A 20,606-nucleotide genomic window follows, 5' to 3' on the forward strand; every position below is an offset into this window, starting at 1 on the left:
TAAGCAGTGGTCTGGGACTGTCCCCACTCGGAAGCCCAAACTCCAGGTCAGAAATAAGGCCACCATCATAGATGTCATCTCCATTATGATTAATGGGGCTTCAAAACTTTTTGAAGAATAAAATATCCCTGGTTACCAGTAATGCACCTCATGGTCACCCTTCTCTCCTTCATTTTGATTACTTCTCACAAAGTGTCTCAAATGGCAGCTGTCCCCTGGACATTGGTCTTTTATCAATACTGATTCACCCACACTCACCGGATTTCTTAGCAACGCTCCTCTGCTAGACATGCGTAGGGATCTGGGCTGGTGAGTAGGCAAAATAAATTTTATAGGATATCCTTTTAAAATGTTTTATTTTGGTGCTTTAGTTGTGACAGTCTAAAATTGCAAGATGTCAGGGTGTCGTCTTGTTTCAGAGTTTTCAGTATTCTTCTCCTTAGAGGTTTCATTTTACTCCTTTCTTCTCCTCATACTTCCTTGGACCAGCGTGGGATAGGCTTATGCTTCCTTCTCTATCTAGACAATACTGTCGGGAGACTTACTCTCACCTGTTCCTTCCTAGGTTACTTCACCTTAACGCTAAGAAAACTAGTTCAAAAGTTCTAGTTGCTTCTCCTTTTCTTCTTGGAACAATATACTAACCAAGGCAACTAAGAACTCATTTTGCCTTGTCTAATATTTCTTAGACTCTGTAGTTTCTGTTGTCTCCATATCACAAGTTTTTGTATACTCTTTGCTTATGAAAATGCCAGGTCGAATAACAACGCAAGAAAAATTAAAAATAACAAACTGAGCTCCTAATGGAAGATAAGGTAGTGATAACTTCCTTAGTGTAAGGGAGTTTTTTTTATAGCTGAACTATTCCCTTGCCTCTTAGGTTTTGGCTCTGTACAACCCATCCTGGAGTACCATTTATCTCACTGTGCGAGCTATGCATCCGGTCCTGGAAGCAGACAGGAGGTGCTAAGGCTCAGCATGAAGCCTCCTTTTGCGGTCTGCATCTTGGGTCTCCTTGTGGCTCCTTTTATCACAGCACACCACATTCCAAGTCCGCTCAGAGTCTTGTACAGCATCTGGTGTCCCGTGACCAGGGTTCTCTCGTTTCCTCTTCTTCAGGGTTAAAATTGAAAAGCATTTTTTGTAGGTTTATATTTACTTTTACTATCCGGGTTCTTTGTCCCATCTCTCTTTTACCCTTATTATTTTCTTTTTTAGGTCACCGAGGGTCAAAGGTCATGCACGTGGGACTGTCGCATCGTGGTAACAGGCAGGCCTTCTGTTGCGTTACAGCCATGTACAGAATTGCTTGCTTCTTGTCATCCATCTTGTTGGTTTTCTTTCTTTGTCTGGTGTTTCCTGAGCCTGTCATGATGATGTGGGGGCACAACAAAGATTAGTGGGGCTGGGCACGGTAAGATCAGTGTACTCCTCTCATGATGGGTGGAGTCAAGCTATAATTCCTGGAGGTTATGCATACATTTTGCCCAGCATCAAGGACAGCTCTAATATGTTTCCCAAGAGCTCTACATCGGCAGTAGCGTTGGCCATCAGGATGTAATATTCAGATGTTTTACTTTCAGAGATGTCAAATATTCAGATAATTCTTCACTTGAAACGGAAACCCATAGTCGGCCCTCCATATCTAAATGCTTCGATAGGTGTCCTTCACTTTCTCTAGTTCAGAATCAATACTCTGCTCATGCAGAGTTGACAATTGTGACTTCACTTTAGCGTACTCAGGGTAAGCATCTATGAAGAGAAACAGAAGGCGTCCATCCAGGAGGCCCCAAAATGTATGCTTACTCATACACACAGTTGATTATTCAAGTTGCAGAACAGGTGAATGAGACACCTTATGGTGAGCAAATTCCCCTGGAGTTCTTACAACAATGTCGTCTTTTAATAAAATCATGACCACATTTATAACCTGGCATTGGTACTAGCCAAAAGGCAGACATCAATGAATGGGACAACAGTGAGTGGACTTTCCTACAGATACTGGAAAAACTGAGGAAATAAAATGGGCTGGCTGTGGAAGTTTATTATTACTAAGGGAGGATAAAATCTGGAAGGACTAAATGGAGAAAGCCAGGGCAAGGGAAACACTTGTCTCATTTCTAGAACATGTGAATGGAATTACTGCAGAGGTGTCACCTGGGATCTCCCTTGAGGGATCGCAGCAATAAGTGAGAGTTGGCCGTGTGATGAGATATAAAAGGATTCTACTCAAAGTTGGTCCACTATATATGGTGCCTAAGATGCTGAAACAGCACTGACAAACCTGCCCCCACCTTACCCCATTTCCCCCAGCAGTCTTCCAGTCCGAAATCCCAACTTTATTGTCAATTTGTAACATGCTGCTCAGATGTCTTGAGGATTGCATAGGGGAAAGCCCTTAAAGTGCTCAGTAGTTCTGGTTTAGTGACTGTCACACGACTGATATTTCATATTATACTATGAAACAAAGGACTTCAACTGACTATCTTTAATGCTTCTCCAACTCTCATGTCCCGGAATGTGGTATACTATAACACAAATATACACGTTTACTGTATACAAAACCGATATGTTCATTACTGTGATACATAAAAATAAAACTTAGTTTACAAAAAGAAACACGTCTCCTTCAGTAAACCACACTTTCATCGAAGTCTGCTTTTAGTCTGTACAATCCTTTGTAACAAACCAGGCTAATTAGACTGCTTTTAGTACTAGGATTGGGACACGTTTAGAGGGGTCCATCGCAGAAGACACACCTTTAGCATCACTAGTAGCTTGTTCCTGACACTGTTTAGTGGACTCATGACTCAGGTGCTGGCCATTCAGAATAGCAACCCAGCGCCTACTAATCAGGCAGAGTCTGGGCAATGAAGGGACCACCCGCTTCCGCACCCGGACCCCCAATCTGCCACCGAGTTGGATAAGGATGGAAGACACGGTACTTGGAACATAATTCCCCTATCGAGCGAAAAGTGCCAAAATTCCTTGGCTAAGTCTGACAAACTGCTATCTATACTCCTTCTAGTTTATGTATCGACAGTAGAGATGTTATCCATTCATATAAGAATATAGCAGTTTATTTTGTTGCTCGTATCTGATTCTACGATGATATATGTGACCTGACCAAAAGTGGATCTTCGATTCCAAGCCTCAATTTGAGAGGACCATTAACTGAACTCCTGGCTTACCCCTTGGGAAAGATAAATTAATGCTGAGTAAAGGAGGCCACCTCACGGCTGTAACTCTTTCAGATGCTGCAAGGCCCAAAACTTGTAGTGCAGCAGGAAATATTTCTTGGGCAGACGTAGGTAAGAGATCCACCAACCTAGTGAAAAAAAGGTCTGCCATCTGAGTGCTGACTGAATATCCTTAACTGCTCTTGTTTGTGGGAGAAAGAGGGATGCTTTTATTCCTAGAAGTTAATTTGGCTGTGAAGGGATCAGCACAGAAGTTTTTATAGTATATTACAAACCCCCAATTGTTGGAGAAGGTCGACCACCTACCGAATCGGTTTGTCCAAATGATGTTGGGACTTGGCCATCAGGAGCATGACATTTAAATAGATCACCACTCTAACTCCTTGGGATCTCAAGAGAGTTATTACTGGTTTTATGAACTTTATAAAACACCAAGGGGCCTATGTCAACCCCAATCTTTTAGGCATATCTTTGCCAACTAATCTCTAATTTGAAGGGATTCACTAAAATAGTCAATACCTTCTATGTTGAAATGTCTTTAAATGACAAAAGCATTAACAGCTTCAAATTTGAGAATGGGCAAACATAAATTGCTCAGAAAGCCTTCAGAGCTCAATGGGATATTTTTTATCCCACCTTTAAGAAGACGTTTAAGTTATCTTGTGTAATCACATTGCTATGGATGTAAAAATCAGACAACAGGGTTAAAGTAACTGAACTGGATGAGAATAAAACTATTTTCAAACCTTCAATTGTATGTAACAGCCATTGGTCTGTCAATATTAACTCCCAATTGTGAAGAAAGAAGGCAAGTCTGTCACTTAACATTTTTTGGGGAAAAGGACGGACCTACCAAAATTTGATATAGACTGCCCTCTTCCATGTTGAAACCAGTCTCTGTAGTGACCTCGTCTTTGAGGGATAAAATGGGAAGCTCCACTACATTACGCCCTCAACTACGCCCTCAACTCGAGGCATAGAAAGATAGCTACAAAGAGCTCTGCGGAGGGTTGCTGGAGAAGAGCGCTCTGCCTCGCCTGGCTCTTCCAAAAACATGAGAGGCAAACAAGATTCGAAGTCTTTGATGATACGATCGCTAAACAAATACCCTTCAGCCTCAGGGCCAAGCTCTTTGTCCACTATTCGACTAGTTTTGGATCAATTCTAATTTGTACTGTCTTCCTTTTTCCAATGCTACGGCACCATTAACACTTCCTAATGGGTAAATAACTCTGGATCCATCCTTTAAGGATTGACAGACTGGGTACCCTTGTTTGATGCACCTTTTGCAAACTCTAAAATCTGAGTCAAGAGTCTCAAAATATCTAGAGGCTTAACTGACAATTTTGAATGGTTTCTATGCCTTTTTTAGTCTCCTTCCTTTTTTTGAAACCATGATAACATGGTTGGACCAACTTGGGGTAGCACAGCTAGCTCGTGTGATAAAATAGGCCTAGGACATTCTGCTTGGAGTTTACTCTTATATGACTAATCAATAGGATCTTAATCCAGTAAGCCACAAATTGAATAACAAAGGAAGGCGCCTATTGACCCAACCTAGTGTATGCAATTTCTTAGGCATCAAAATAAGGACAACCTCTAGCAACCAAGATGATGCCATGTTTCCTGCCACAGGATGCAGTGTATCACATGAAATGTGAGGGTTAACATGGACTCATTGTTTTAATTCCATGGAGTGATTTATAGGGGAAGCAATTAAATCATATCTGGTGGGTCCAGTGGTAATTTTGCTTTACCAGACTATCATCTCAAAATGGCATCCCCTAAAATAAGACGCTATTTGTCATTTTTAACAGGTATATCATCAAGATCCTGATTTCCTGAACAGGATGGGTTAACTTCCACTTCTTTAGATTGAGACACCTCAAAATGTAATGTCTTGAAAGAGGAATCTTTGTTACCTTCATGGTTCCATGGTAGAATTCTCTTTCTTGGAAATTCAATGTTCTCCCGGGGCATGGGGAAGAACAATGAATCAATTATTAAAAGATGCCTTAATGCAATGACTAATGGCACCTTGCATGCCAAGATCAAGAGCATTTTAATTACTGTAATTATAACTATGTGTTATAATTAAAGTAATCAAATACAACATAAATGCAAAATGAACCCCTTTAAACTATTACTCTTTTTGGTAAAATAAAAATAAAAACATACTGAATGTAACCTATTTATCTTTTTTTGATGGAGAATAGAAAAAATAAAGTATGTAAGAATTAGAGGTTATGGCTTGCATCCGATGAACTCTCGGTAATAGGAGTACATTTGGTAGAGTTTCTCAATGTTCCCCTTGTGCCCTGAAAGTAACTAAGTCGAAAGAAGAGGGGGAAACCAACACCTAAAGGTCACCTTTTGTCACATCTGTTACTACTGAGGCAAGTAAATCAGTTAAAATCAAAACTAAGGCTTGTAGGTTTTAGCGCTAGTGCTAATGTTTTGGTAATACATACATTGAGCAAGGTAAGAACACAGTAAAATATTATTATAGATAAGCGTCCATCCAAATACGTGTTAATACAGTTTCTTTCTTCTACACTGAAAGTTCTTTAAAATCCTTAACCAATGAAAGATCAGCCAACACATGTTTTTCCCCCCCTTTGGGTTTGTAAGCCTAAGGCTTTTTCAAGGCTCAAACTGAATCGTTTTTGTGGTACGCAACGCCAGTTACAGAGTTCCTTTGCCAAAATGTTTAATCTCTTTTGGTGTTTACACAGGTGCCCCAGGAAACGTGATGAAAATCGATACATTTATTCAGTTGCTCTTAGTGACACTTGTGATTAAGTAAAAAGGAAATTAGACTGATTTGGGAAAGAACAAAAACACAAGGAATGTAAGGAACAGTTGTCAGAGTTAAGCTCAGTTGGGGGGGGAAAGAAACAGGTTAAGATGCGCTGAATTACCAATTATATGTGGTGAAAGATTCTAGGTATGACATAAGGGGTCTCAAGGTATAACAATAAGGGTGAGTAGGCCAGGGCTCCTATCCAAATGTTGGGCTGTGGGATTTCACTTGTAAAGTTAACCTAGTCATGACTGTTGCGTTTGTGAAGTAACACTTTAACACAACACATACAGTACTGCGCAGACGATTAGCGCAGGAATGGAGTAGCATTCATTGCCCCGTGATTGTAAAAGTGCGTGTTTCTATAACACCTTCTGGTCCATGGCATAAAAAAACTGCTAAAGGGAGAGAACTGGTCAATAGGAAGGTTCCATGATAAATAGGAGGTATTTTTCTGATAAGTCATGAAAAGTTACGTTGTGTGTATGGGGTAGGGCCCAGACAACTTGTCTTTGAATAATCAAGATCCTTAATTTGATTCAGAAATTGACTAACAAATGTATTGTCATCACCATTATGCACATTATGTAATACAGAGGACTAGCTATCCTAGAGAAATTCACAATTACCCACAATGGGAACATTTTAAGGCTCCGCCTCCTGGGAGCCATTCTAATTTCTTAAAGACAGATAACATCCTTCAACCTTTTAGTTTATACAGAAGCCAAAGCAGCTTCCAAAAAAATGAATCAGTACCAACACGCTGATTTACTCTACTGAGTTTAGTCAAAACCCGGCTATTCAAGGATTAGGAGTATTGGAAAGCAAATATTGATAAGAAAAACATTTGGGGGACCAAATTTTGCAGGATCCATGGCAAATAAGTCTTATTTCAAGCCTATACAATACCGAAAGAAATAATCTTTCTAAATAAAACTATCCCGCTGACAACTTGACTGGGACTTGCAACAATGAAGGAAGAAGAACCCTATTCTAAAAGTCAATTGACCATGTTCAATAATTTGCAATTCCAAATGAATATGCTTGAATCACACACAAATTATGCGATAAAGAATGGAACCTATAATTCAACCCCAATTTCCTGTTGAAGGTTTGGCCTTATGGGCTTATAATTCTGATACCTGCATGCAGCATTTCCTTTCAAACACTACCGGGCCTAAAATGAATCATCCTGATCCATGCTACAATACATAAACACCTGTAGTACTTACCACATACAGTGTAGGTACGCCATGCCACCGAAAGATGGAACACTCTAATCTTTCAGCCTTGAAAGTAAAAATATGGATTTTTCTGCCTTTCTTCTGTGACCCAGTCCTAAAAGACATAAAAGATTCCTTAGCACATGATACACACAATTTACAATGAATTAAACAAATATTCAGAGAAAGAAGCTGCAAAAATAAATCAAGAAAACATGCAACCCATTTTAAAGCTATCAACAATGGGATGCACACACTTTCTAAAACAGTGTAATAATTAAATCACATTTTGTCCCCAGCCTTAGACCTCCTGAATAGAGACCTGAATCTATTACAAACATTTAGATCGGGTTTTGTACCTTGGCAACTTCTCAATGAAATGGCCCGGTGTGAATCATTACGACGCTCGTGCAAAAAACAATGGCGAAAAAACAATCTACATTATTTTTAATTATAATGATAGAGCAAGTTGAAGATGCACCATTGACATTCAGGGACACTCCACCTATTACCCGGCTAATACACATTATTTTCTCATTACCCATTGCAACCTTTCATTTTCACGACTGTCAGGAATATGAATCTATTGGCTATTATGAAACTATGGACAACTCACAATTATTCCATTCATGGACCTGTTCTTATTCTCACATCTACGTAAGTGGAAATGAAGATAGCCCTGTGTAAACTAGTATAGCATATTGCAGTAATCTCCTCTGACACTCCCTTCTGTGGGAATCCATAAGACAACACAGAATGTGTAGAGCTCTGATGACAGGGTCAAGTTGTGTTTTGTCCGTTTCCTCAATTGCATCCATTCTCAAACATTATAAATTTCTGAAGAATAGTTCCCATTTATCTTTAACAAACATTACTTGCTGTGGGTTGGAACCCGGCCGGCTTTATCTAATAACAGTTTCAGAAACAATTCAGTGTTGTGGAAGGACCTTGCATCCTGTGCCTCTAAGTTGCATTAGGAACATCTCTTGGCATAGTCCAAGTGTGAAATCAATGTGTATTGATAATTCTAACAAATTATTGTCTATTCTGTACAAAACAAATTCCATTTGACTTCAGCAGTTGAAGTTAATAATCTGCTGACAGCCAGAACTGCTTCAGAAATTCAGAGGCTGTTACACACGCAGTATCCAACACATTTTTCTGATATGATAAAAACAATATTTAATTTGTCTGTGACAACTGGTGTTGTGCATCTTTTTAAGAACATTGAATCTGGTCTGGTGACTGGATTTAAAGCAGTATTTGGACTGATTCAATCAGTTTTTTGTTCTCTTCTTGCAAGATTTCCAATCATCATATTGCTAATGGGCTGTGATGTCACCTACTCCTGTTCCGACAAAGAAATCAACAACATGTAATACACATATCCAGCTGAACACAGCTGCAGAGAGACTCTAGCACGCTACATGGGACATGCTTGGCTATCTGAACCAGTCGAGCACCGGGTCCTCACATTTCGTAAAAGGGGCGCTACACAAGTCAAACCTGCATTCTGGTGCATAAACTGTCTGACTGAAGTAATCTTGGACTTACATCTAGAACAGCCCCAGGTGGCTTAACTTGCTGTGGAAACAATCATTTAACCTTTACCTGAGCAGCAGAGACTATGCCGAGCAATGCATCTGTCCCTTCTAAAAGATGCAACCTATGACAGAGCAATAGCACCAGTGGCACTTTTAAACACAGCTTGACTCGTTGTTTTCGTTCAAGCCCCCAAGAGAGGAGCCGCAATTAGCTTTGAGGTTCTCAGACGAGCAACCAATTAATGGTCTATCAAATACACAGACTTAACTATGAACACAATCTGTATAGATTCCTTAAAGGTCATACATATGCTGCATGTGCACCTGACGATGTGGAGATGTCCTTGAATAATGAATGAACTAAAAAAAGAGAGTAATATGCTTTTGCCATATATACCATAAAAGCCTATTTGAACTGAAGAATTTTACTCTTTTAAAAAATATATGTATATTTTTAACTTTTGCTTCTTATATGCACTGCATTTTTTTTAATCTGGGCTATTCCATATCCTCATTCGTATGCTTAATCGCCAACATGCACAAACATTTTTAAATAGACTATAATATATCTATTGATTATAAAAAATAAAAAAAAAACAATGCACGGGTTGAAAGTATTTGTGCTTTGCTATACTATAACATTTCTACCATTTACATACATGATGTATTAATTGCCTTTGTTTAATTCTGCACCTTTATGTTTGCTATTAAATGCTTTCAATTATATTTTACACCCATAGTTTGTTTAGGTGTATATTTTACTCTAGGTATTTTAGACACGGATTTCCCTATACATTAGATAAATCCCTATTGCTTAGCTACGCCTCTATGATGTCACATTCAAATGTACAAGCCAGGGATGACGTAGAACACCTAAGGTTCAACTCCCACTTTATATAGGCGCTCACTCGCTCTTTGAACACCGCCTTCGGTGTCAACGAGGTATGCAGTGTGTTTCTTCTCCCTAAGAAACTCTTTGCTGCAAGTTGTCCTGTCTTCTATGCTCTTGTAGTGTAGCGCATAGAAATTATAGGTTTTTAGATTACTTTTTAAAACATGTTAGAAATATTATATCAAAATAACACGATTCTTTCTAAATTAGACCATAAAAGTACATAATTACACATTACATTCAGCAATGAATAAAAATAATATAATACTAAAAAAAAGCGAATAAAAAGACTGAATACATACTAAACATAATGCCTGACACCGCTAGAAACAGTCTTAAAAAAAAAAGAAAAAGAAAAACCATACCGTTTGAATTGTAAACAACAGAGCAGTAATGAAAAAGACCAGCATCTTCCCCCAGCTAAACAGACACTGGTAAAACCTCAGCCATAAAATATGACACCTCATGATAAAGTGCACTAAACTTAAATTCAACTGATCAAGCATGTTACAAAGTATTCATAGTAAAACATCATGGCAGTTATAAAGTGCGTACAGTATGACAATTCAGGCCCCCCAGGACCCAAGTCGAGCATCTCTGCAGCCTCATCGGAGAGCCCAGAAACCTGGCAATAAATTCACTTATGTGAGTATTTGGGAGAAGCTGGGTATACTTAAGAGCGGGCCTGCACTGCACTAAATTCAAAGATTTCAACAAAGGTACTAAAATGGTATGTCACGGAACATGATAGAGACCACAGAAAAACAAAGGGTATAAGATCCTAATCAGATAAGTTATTATATAGACAGGGCCTCTGCATTTGCCATTTACTAGAATTAGATGTGCCAGCAGCAAACAAGATTGATTAAACCGAAATCTGGTGAGAAGAGCATGGTGATGCGCGTTGGACACATTCAATAAGTAAGGGTTGATGGCTGGCCCTGTTATTATCTGCACATATCACCGCGTATTAGTCTTCTCAAGTTCAGCCCCCTCTCACAGCTTCCCTCTAAGACATGAAGTTATTCTGTGTCCGGATAATATACACCTTGAAGATATTACGTTGCAAGTTAAAACAGAGCAGCTTGCCAAGCATGACAAAGGAATCCCTTATATGCCAGCCACTTGGATGACCTCCACCCCTGTAACCACAAACAATTCACGAGCATCTCCCTAGTAAAGGCGATCCTCGGGTCTCACCCCAATGGTGAGCCACCCGATCAGAGGGTGCAGAGCAATAAGATCCGACAAGTAGGGCAGCCACAGCTCCTCATGAACCAGGAAAGGCAGGGGTAGAGGCCGGGCAGCCAGGAGGCATCTACAAAACCCATCCTCCTCCACTCAAAGCTCCATGGTGTCAGTAAATCCCTAGACATCACTGCCGAATGTGGCAACCAAAACCGGATCAGTCCGGTAGATCCTAATCAGTGCGCCCAGTGGCTTGCTTCCAGTTCTAAAAGATAAGGAAAAGACAGTTCCTACAGAATAAGGCAGGGACAGACTCTTGGATATTTTTAACGGGCCGAAGAGGAACAATCCTCAAAAACCACCTAAATATGTATAGGCCTGAACGCTGGTCAACTTATAGGTTTGAACAAAAAAAGAATTGTGTCTTAGCTCCCCTGGGCCCTAAGACCATCATCTACGATTTACCATACTTGGTTGAGAGGTCAAGAACATTCATGTATGACAAAACCATCCAATGATATCTGGAGTCCCAGGGCAGTTTTTGCCAGCACGAGGGTGTAGGCAGCATATAACAATGTGGGGATCTAAAGAGTACCCACCCGCAGACAATCGGCCAGCTTATCTGGCAACCTGGCCTCCAGATCAGTGACGTACAAGGTAAACAGAAAAGGGGCCAACATGCAGCCCTGTCTCACCCCTCTCTTTGAGAGAAAAGAGGCAGTACAAAACCCATCTGATCTATACCAGACAACTGCTGTCCTCTCCCTGTGCAGCTCACTCAAACAATACACAACATATGCACCCATACCCATGTTCAGCAATGTTCATTTTATTCTAGTTATTTGTAATGTGCCATCTTACTGTTGTTACAACATTCTGTGGAGTTGTTTTAGACATACTGAGAAAACGATTATTCCTGTAGAAATAAATTACTTTTAGGGTTAAGCCGGTGTGAGCAGCGTGTGCTAGCGCACGTACTCCCGCTTGCGAGATGCTGTTGTGTTCAGTATTGGGTTTGCATCCCGCCTACTCATTACTGTTCGTTGGCCCCTTTGTCACTCATCTTTACGGTCTACTACTTGGCCAGAATGTGCTTTGGCATCACTTCTTGTTTCGTCTGGGGTCCTTGAACCAATTACAGATTTTGTTGTTTTAAAATAGTGTCCTTCCGCTAACCCACTCCGATTCAGGTAATGTTATTTCATCTTTCTTTAGACCCTTCCTCACTCACTAGTTATTCGTGTGTCTTTCAACTATAAATGTTGCTTTATGTTGTTTGTGTTTCTTTATCTTGTTTTATTGAGAGAGCTACCTTCTTGTCCTAATCACAGCCTCGCTCGTAGTACGAGGAATGATAGCGACGCATTTCAAGGCTAATCAGAGATAACAATATAATCTATGCAAACTTTTGAGGCATAAAAATAATGCATTTCACTGCAATTTGTAAATAAAAAACAAAATATATATCTTCATCGTATTCAAACTAGCTTTAGCACAATACTTTACAATCATCTGGCAACTCCAGAGGAATAAGGAAGTACTGACAGGGAACTGCACTAAACACAATACACGGTGTGTACACTAGGAGTAAACCTTAATATAAGGAAAAATGTATACACCACATACTTGTATAGACCCCTTCTCAGATGATATTAGACTGCCTGCACACATTGCTTCTATTGCCCTGCTTGCGTTCCTGTTCACTGGGGTACTCTTCACCTCTTACGTTAGGTCCAGGAATAAAACTAGATTTGGGTGTATCGCATGTTCTTGGAATTCCAAGTCTCACTGCTCCAGCTTCTAAAAAACAGGGCATTAGAATGATTTTCTGTTTTTTTTTCCAGTGGGCAGAAAACAACCAGAATAAATATGTAGTTTTAGAGGAACATCTTTAATACATTTTGCACTTTTAACACTCTATTTTGCAACACTGCAGCCTCCACCACTGAACTCTATGCCACTCTAATCTACACTACTGCTCTTTACCCACTGCACTCTGCAGCACTCAGCTCAATACCACCGCATTCTATGCCACTATATTCTGCACCACTCTACACAACTGCACTCTACGTCAGGGTATTCTATGCTATTGGCCTTTAGGCCACTCTGCTCTGCACCACTGCACTCCATGCTGTAGGAAAGTTCCCTCTTTTTGGCATGGTTACCCCCACTTTTTGCCTGCTATCAGTGTGCTTAGACTGTTTTTACTGGGATCTTACTAACCAGTACCCCAGTGGTTGTGCTCTCTCCCTCCAAATTTGGTTGCCTAAGACCTTTGTGCACTTCACAGTTGGCATAATGGTGTCCCCTTATAAGTCCCTAGTATATGGTACTTAGGTACCCAGGGCATTGGGACACCAAGGGTCCCCCATGTGCTGCAGCAAGTAGTATGCCACCCACGGGAACCCATGCAAAATGTGTCTGCAGGCCTGCCATTGCAGCCTGCGTGAAAAGGTGCATGCTCCCTTTCACGTCACTATACCAGGTAACTTTAAGTTGCCCCTACTGCATGCCCTCCTAGCCCAGGGATCTCAGTACAGGTCCCTGCGTTTGAGGGCACCCCTGCATGAGCAGAGGTGCCCCTACAAACTCCAGTTCCATTGCAGGAAAGCCATTTTACCTGTGTACTAGACACAGGTCACTTACCTGTGTACAGCTACAAAATGGTAACTCCGAACATGGGCATGTTTGGTATCAAACATGTCGAAATCATACCCCAATACTAATGTCAGTATTGGTTGCAGGATTCCATGCTCCTTAGAGGACCCCCAGAATGCTCCTACAAGTGTTCCAGGGCTTTCCAGGCAGCCCAGTCTGCTGTCACCCCTCAGACGGCTCAAGCAGGCGAAAGCAGAACAAAAGACTTCCTGTGGGAAAGGGAGGCAACACCCTTTCCTTCAGAAATAGTGGTTACAAGGCTGGGGAGGGGCAGCCTCCCTAGGCCACCAGTTTGCTTTGAAGGGCGCATTTGGTGCCCTCCTTGCATAAACCGGTTTGCACCAGTCCAGGGACCCAAGGTCCCTCCTCTCCACCAAACTGGACAAAGGAAAGTGAAGTGACCACTCCTCTGTCCATCTCCTCCCCAGGGGTGGGCCAGAGCTCTTCCAGGTGGCCACCTGATTCTACCATCTTGAAACCAAGATGTGCAGAGGCCTCTGGGAGCATCTGAGTGGCCAGGTCAGGCCAGTGACATCAGATACCCCTCCTGATAGGTGGTCACCGTGCAAGGTGCCAACCCCCTTTTTAGGGCTATTTAGGGGACTTCCTTGAGGGTTGGTCCTCGGATTCAGCATGCAAAACTCCACCAGGACTCCTCTGCATCATCTACTTCTGCTCCTGGCCACCGGAACTGCAACTGGACACTAAACCGACAAAACTGCAACTCAGGAGATGACCTTGCCTTGTAACATTGTTTTCCCGGCTCCTTCCGGCAACAGCAACATTTCCCTGGCTGTGCATCCTCTGCGTTCAGCAAGATTTCAGCTGCCCCAAAAAGCAAGAAGGAATCTCCCTTGGAGTGAAGGAGTCACTCCCCTGCATCTGCAGGCACCTACAGCAAAGATGACAGGCTGTGTGGATCTGCCCTCCTCTGGAACTGTGTGGTTCCTGCAACAGAGGTTTTGGTCTTGAGTGGTCCCCATGGTCCTCTCTGCCCTCTGTCTACTTCGGGAGATGGTGAGCCCTTGCCTCTTCTTCCAATGCAGAACCCCTGTGCGCCGCCACTCTTGCAGCAACCAAGGGATCTTCAGGCTCTGAGTAGCCCCAGCCTCCAGCACTTCATTCTTGCAAGGACAGTAGCCCCTCTGCTTCTCCAGTATTTTGGGACTCCTCTCCATGTGTGCTGATTGGGCCTCACTGCAACTTACTGTGCCTGCTGCCAGTGGGTTGCCTGTGGGTGCTGCGACTGCTTCTGCTAGCTCACCCGACTGCTGAAGGTCAGCCCAAACTCCCTTCCAAGAGTCGAGTCCCCTGCACCTTGCCAAGGCTTGTTGGTGGTCTCCTAACCACTGACCATCTGCTACCGACATGGGGCATGATCTGCATTGCTCCAAGGACTTCTCTGCAGCTCCTGGGCTCCACAGCGGATCTTCTTCCCTCATCGACCTGGATCTTCATCCACAGAAGGGTGGGTAGTGGCTCCTGCTCTTATCGGACAATCCATCGTGGACTGCACTCTGTCCCTTTCTTTTGCACGTCCTCTTCTTCCAGGATCCACCTTTGGTTTCCACTGGTTTCCACTGGTCTGGTCCTGTTCTTGCACAATCCATTTTTTAAGTCCACGAGTTAGTACTCGGGAAGATCAGGTACTCTCCTGGTCGCTGGGGGTCACTTAGGTACTCACCTCTTGTGTTCCGGAGTTCTCTCAACTCCCCTCTAAATACTCCATACCCTTGGGAGGAGGACTTCACTTCCCATTCCTCTATTTTAGTATATGGTTTTGCCCTACCTATTTCTACAATTCTTGCCAATGCTTGTTGTTTCTATGCTAATTTCTGATTGCTATTATGTGTTTGTGTATATACATTATTATTATTATATATATATTTAGTATATCTATAGTGTATACTTCCCTCCAGTTGGGGGGGGGCTGCCTAGAAGTAATCTAGTGTTGTGTTACTATAATAAAGTACCTTTATTTTTGTAACACTGTGTGTTTCTTTCATGTGTGATAAGTTACTGTGTGACTATTGTGGTATTGCATAAGATTTGTATGTCTCCTAGATAAGTCTTGGCTGTTCATCTACAGCTACCTGGCTTCCTAGACAATGTCTTCATTCACTAACAGGGGTTGCCCGGACATGGTCCACCACACACCAGGCCAGCTTCCTACAACCCCATTCAACAACCCTGCATCGTATGCCGCCGAGTTCTAACCTAGTGCTCTCTATGCCACTATACTCTACAACACTCTACGCCAGCCCACTCTACACCACTCCATTCCACTACACTGTACCCACTCTATGCCACTGCAGTCTACAACATGCCACTCACACAACGGAACTCTACGACACTCTAAAGCACTGCATGACACTCTACTCTATAACACTGCGCTCTCCACCACTGAACTGTACACCACTCTACTCTGCATCACTCTACTCAACTGCACTCTATGCCACTCTACTTGGCACCACTGCACTCTACGTCACTGTATTCAACGCCACAGTACTATATGCCACTCTACTCTGTATTACTGCGCTTTACCCCACTGCACTCCACTATACACCACTCTAATCCATGCCACTGCATTGTACACCACTGAATTATTTGCTGCTGCTCTCCACACCACTATACTCTGCAGCACTCTACACCAATGCACTCCACTCTATGCCACTCCATTCCACTGTTAGAAATGGGGTCTCTAGTCAGCAGTCGCTTTACACCCTGTCCTAGTAGGTACCCTCACTCTAGTTAGGGTAAGGGAGATACACAGCTCAGATAACCCCTGCTCACCCTATTGGTTGCTTGGCACAAGCAGTCAGGCCTGTCTCAGAAGTAATGTACAAAGCATTGCACATAACATGCAATAATAGTGAAAACACTACAAACGGACACCACACCAACTTTGGTAAAATGGCCGATGTTTATGTGTAAAACAAGACCATAGTGAAAAAAAATCCAACATACAGTGAATAATATATGAATTTTCCAAGGATTTGTTAAAAATACAGTTCCTTGAAGTTGTTACCTCCGCCTGGGGCTATCACGGCATTGTTAAGTACAAATCCAACAGTTCAGGCCGACCGCGGCCCAGCCACGGTGTCGGGAAGGAACGCAAACAGTACCTTGAAAATGCAGGGCATTGTGATCCTCACATCGACAGGCGTCAGTGCTGGAGGTCGGTGCAGGGGTCGTTGGACCCTTGAAGTCACATGCGTTGCAGATCGAACTCCAGGCTGATGATGAAGTCAGGAGTGGGGCGTTGATGGCGTCAAGGCTGCAGTGCGAAGCGGGATGATGTGATGTGTGGTGCCCACAGGTCATGGTGTAGGAAGCCACTCAGTGGCGGCATCCTGCAACGTGGTGTGAAGTGGGGCGGGGCAATGTGCAGTGTCTCCAGGTCACGGTGCAGGCAGCGACGGTGTAGTTGTTGAAGCGCTGTCGTCTGTAGGCCCAACCGGCGGTATGACACAGGCTGGCTCTGTGCTGTGCCCACGGGTCTTGATGCAGGCAAGTGTCTTTTGACGACTCTGGAGTTGATGGCGCTGGTGTCGGTAGACAGTGGCTACTGTGCAGAATGGGATGGAGCTTCATGTACCTCACGAGCGGTGTCCACAAGCCATGGTGCAGGCAGTGGCACCGGTGTCAGCCTAGAGCATCGCGGTTGGGAATACCAAGGCTGCAGTGTGAGCATGGAGATACGAAGTGCGGGCCTACAGGCCATGGTGCAAGAAGCGGCTTGCTGACGGCATCAGGTGCGGCATTGGTGAGACCAGGGTTGCAGTGCAAAGCGGGGCACAGCTCCATGCAGCGGCATCAGGTCACGGTGCAGGCAGCGACTTCGTTGACGGCGTTGTGCCGGTTTTCCTTCTGTTACAGCACAAAAAACACAGTTTTCAGTGCTGTAGGCCAATGAACCTTAAGTCTTTGGTGTCCATGAGACTTAAAACAGGAGGTGAGCTCTACTTCAAACCCTCGGAGAAACTTCACAAGCAGGATATGCAGCAATGTCCAGACTTTGTCCTCTTTAAGGCAGGAGCAGGCCAACCCAGCAAAGCATACACAGCAAAGGAGCAGTACTCCTCCTCCAGGTCTTATCATTGGCAGAGGTTCCTTTTGTTCCAGAAGTGTTCTAAAAGTTATGGGTCCACTACTTATACCCCTTTCTGCCTTTGAAATAGGCAAACTTCAAAGGAAAGTCTCTGTTGCTCACAAGATCATGCCTAGCCCAGGCCTGGTCCAAGACACACATCAGGGGGTGGAGACTGCATTGTGTGAAAACAGGCACAACCCTTTCAGGTATAAGTATCAGCTCGTCCCTCCCTTACTAGCCCAGGAAACTCATCAGGATATGCAGGATATTCTTCATCTCCCTTTGTGTCACTATCTAGAGGGAATTCACAAACAGCCCAACTGTCAAGTTAACCCAGACGTGGATTCCACAACCAGGCGAAGGCACAGAGTGAATAAAGAAGGAAATGCCCACTGCTAAAAGTGGCATTTTCAAACTGGCAGTTTAAAAAACAACTTTACCAAAAGGTTTATTTTACAATTGTGAGTTCAGAGACACCAAACTCCATATCTCTATTTGCTTCCAATGGGAAATTACGCTTAAAAGATATTTAAAGTCACTCCCCTGTTAACCTATGGGAAAGTTAGGCAATCAGGACATGTAAAATACACCAGTACATGTCATACCTTTTAAATATACTGCATCCGGCCCAGGGGGATACCTAGGGCATACCTTAGGGGTGACGTACATGTAGTAAAAGGGAAGGTTTCGGCCTGGAAAGTGGGTACACTTGCCAGGTCGAGCAGGCAGTGCAAGACTGCACACCCAGACACTGCAGTGGCATATCTGAGACATGTTTAGAGGCTACTCATGTGGGTGGCACAATCAGTGTTGCAGGCCCACACAGTGGCAATTATGGATAAGCCAATCACCTATACAATTTACACACGGAGCACTTGTACTTTAGTACTGATCTGCAGTGGCATAGTGTGCAGAGACAAACCACCACAAAAAGATCTGAAAAAAGTTTGGGGATAACCCTGCAAAAAAGGGCCATTTCCAACATCCACGCTATGCCATTGCACTCTGCTCCAAATCACTATACCACTACACTCCATGGCACTCTACTCTGCAACACTGCACTCTATGCCACTCTAAACTACCCTACTGCACTCTACCCACTGCACTCTGTAGTAGTATACTTAATGCCACTATACTATACTCTGCATCACTCTATGCAACTGCACACGAGGCCACACTCTACATCACTGTGTTCCACGCCATTGCACTTTGTGCCACTCTGCTCTGCACCACTCCACGCTACTATACACCACTCTAAATAATGCCACTGCATTCTACAACGCTAAATTGTACGCCACTGAATTCTATGCAGCTACTCTCTACACCACTATACTCTATAACACTCCATGCCAGCCCACTCCACTCTTCACCACTCCATTCCACTCCACTGTATCCCACTCTATTCCACTGCACTCTACTATATGCCACTACCCTCTGCAACGCTCTACTTTGTATTACTTTCTTTGCCAATGCACTCTACGCTACTTCACTCTGCAGCATGCTACTTCACTCTGCAGCAGGCCATTCCACTGCACTCTATGACACTATAATCTGTACCACTCTACCCCACTCTATTCAGCACCACTCTAAGCCACTGAACTCTATGCCACTCTAATCTGCATCACAGCACTCTGTGTCACAGTACTCTATGCCACATTTCTCTAATCTGCACCACTGCACTCTGAGCCACTGCACTCTACTATACAACACTCTAAACTATGACACTAAATTCTATGACCCTGTGTTCTGTGCCACTGCACTCTACACAACTTTGCTCTGCGAAACTCTAAGCCAATGCACTGTACACCAGTCCACTCTACTTTAGTCTATACCACTGTACACCATGCTACACAACTCCACTCCATGTCACTCTCCTCTATGGCACTTACTTTTAGCCCTGTTGAACAGCAGCAACACTGGTTGTACAACATTGCTAAAACACATTGGCAAAGCCAATAGCTCTTGCATAGGTGAGACCTATCGGCTTTGCTAATGCTTTTTACTTTAAAGTGTTCATTTTTCTTAGTACAGTGGGCGTGATACAATGGATACCAAAATAACGTTTGTGACTGTTCACACGATGCACCTGATCCCTTTATGGAGTTGTTAGCAACCCAATGGCTATGCTTCTATCTCAGTTACATACTGTATAGTGTTTTGCTGGGCTACAATAACCTGTATTTCACATTCCTCACTTGTGCATTGAACCAAGATCATACGTTTCACCTGTGGGTGGCAAATCAAACCTTGAACTACACAAAAGTTGTAACTTACGCAACACACCCTGCTCTAGGAGCTCTTAGAGTCTACCGTGGGGGTGACTTATAGGTATTAATAAGGAAGATTTAGGCCTGGTGGCAAAAGGTTTACTTTGCCAGGTCAAAAGGACAATTTAAAACAGCACTACAGTCTGCAGGCCTGAGAAGTGTTTTAAAGTGCTTCTTTAGTGGGTGGCACAATTAGTGCCTCAGGCTCACTAGTAGCATTTAATGTACAGGCCCTGGATACATGTAATACCATATACTAATGACATCCAAGTCAATTAAATGTGCCAATCAGGTGCAGCCAATTTTAACCCAGTTTTAAGGAGACAGTGCAAGCAATTTAGCACTGGTTGGCAGTAAGCACTAATGCCAACAAAAAAACAAAGATCGGAAACAGAAGGCAAAAATTGTGAGGTAACCCTGCCTAAAGAGCCAGATCCAACATGACTCCCTGCAGCCAAAAAACAGGGTACACTAATCAATATCTTGATGGACCTTCCTGCTTAGGTGAAAGAATGTGGACAATTGCCCTCTTATGCAATGCCATGTGCCTGTTCTATGACTTTCTGAGCCGAATAGTAACCCCCAGGCACTATTCTCTGAGGTCACTACATTAACCCATAAGGAATCTTTCTACTCACCTGTGGGCCACATCTGTGTAGCTCCTAACCTCAGCTTGTTCGCAGACATGACCACACAAGACAATACCTATGTATCATCAGAGCATATGCGAATCCTTAG

General features: G+C 43.1%; 1 protein-coding gene across 1 annotated transcript in view; it reads right to left on the reverse strand.

Moving 5' to 3' along the window:
- Window positions 1-20,606, reverse strand: part of LOC138266967 (zinc finger protein 208-like) — a 95,512-nt gene that overhangs the window by 56,887 nt on the left and 18,019 nt on the right. Inside the window, exon 2 of the mRNA XM_069215775.1 lies at window positions 7,236-7,341. The gene's annotated coding sequence lies outside the window, so the exon portion shown is untranslated. The remainder of the gene's footprint in view (window positions 1-7,235; window positions 7,342-20,606) is intronic.

This window comes from Pleurodeles waltl, chromosome 12 (assembly GCF_031143425.1).
Source record: "Pleurodeles waltl isolate 20211129_DDA chromosome 12, aPleWal1.hap1.20221129, whole genome shotgun sequence".
NCBI classification, from domain to species: Eukaryota; Metazoa; Chordata; class Amphibia; order Caudata; family Salamandridae; genus Pleurodeles; species Pleurodeles waltl.